Source organism: Passer domesticus, chromosome Z (assembly GCF_036417665.1).
Source record: "Passer domesticus isolate bPasDom1 chromosome Z, bPasDom1.hap1, whole genome shotgun sequence".
Taxonomy (NCBI): Eukaryota; Metazoa; Chordata; class Aves; order Passeriformes; family Passeridae; genus Passer; species Passer domesticus.
The window spans coordinates 69,132,263-69,133,569 of record NC_087512.1 but is presented as its reverse complement, the minus strand read 5'-3'; positions in this window follow the sequence as shown (position 1 = coordinate 69,133,569).

Here is a 1,307-nt window from a genome sequence, read left to right as displayed (position 1 = left end):
GGAAGTCTGCCTGAAGGTTCCTCACGAGCGTCCCCTTGTCCAGGCTAAAGCTCCCTCTGCACCTCCTCCCTGGGCTTATGCTCCACACCCTTGCCCAGCTCCCGTGTCCTTCTGTTCACACGCTCCAGCCCCTCCATGACTTTCTGCTTCACAGGGGCCCACAACTGCACACAGCACTGGCTGCCCCTGTGGCCGCAGCGCTGCCCAGCACAGGCCGAAGCTCACTGCCCTGCTCCTGCTGCCCCTCTGCTGCTGACACAGCCCACCATGCCCTTGGCCTTCTGGCCTCCTGGCCACACGCTGCCTCGCGTTCAGCTGCTCCTCACCACCAGCAGCCCTGGCTCCTTTTGGCCCACGCAGCTCGCCAGCCACACTCTTGCCCATCTGACTTCAAATACTGCATCCTCCATTTCAACATGTCCTTCCTCTTCTCTACAGTGCAAGACAGCACTCAAGGACTTGCAGCTTCACCCCCACTCCAGGCTCCAGTGCACTTTCCTAAGCTGCAGACTTCACCGCTAAAGGGATCCACAGAATCTCCCTACTTCTGCCTTTTGCCTCACAAGAAGCCTTGGCGACTACGCGCTTCCTTTCCTTGGCCACGCGGAACAAGGACGGCCCCCCACAGCTTCACGGACAGCACACTCTTCTCCTTGCAGCTTATCTAAAGCCAACAGACTGCTGGGCCAAAAGAGTCTGTACAAGTGAAGAACTCCTCTAGAAAACTGCACAACACTTCCTCAAGCCAAACACACCTTTCCACTAGGGAAAAACAAAGAAACAAATCCCTGGGACCGCCAGCACCACCACCTGTGCCCTTGGCCAATGCACTGCAGAAGCCCAGATATAGAGCTTCACTGAGCCAGGCAGCCAACAGCTCACCCAGCCCTCAACAGGACAGCTCAAAGGCCAACTTCCAGCTGTCACTGCCTGCAGGAAATGGCTACGTCCTGCAGGACCCCAGCACTCAGCCTCCTCCGCCAGCAACAGCAAGTGCTGGCTGCCCGGAAACTTGCACCTCTGCCTTGCCCTAAAGACAGCACCACCCACAACTGGCACTTACTTTCTTGGAAGCATCAGGCTGGGCTGTCACCACAGACGGCCGCTTTTGTTTGTCTTGCTCCCTTTGCTCCTCTTTGGTTTCTTGTCCAGGAGCAGAGGGAACCACGGGAGAGACGGCCGTTGCTTTCGTCACCTGTGGCAAGAGAGAAGCGTGAGGGTCAGGCCGTTACCTATCATATCTAAACTCATTTCTCCTGGCATCTGCAACCACATCTTCTAAGGAGGACTCATCAGCTGTGTTAGCA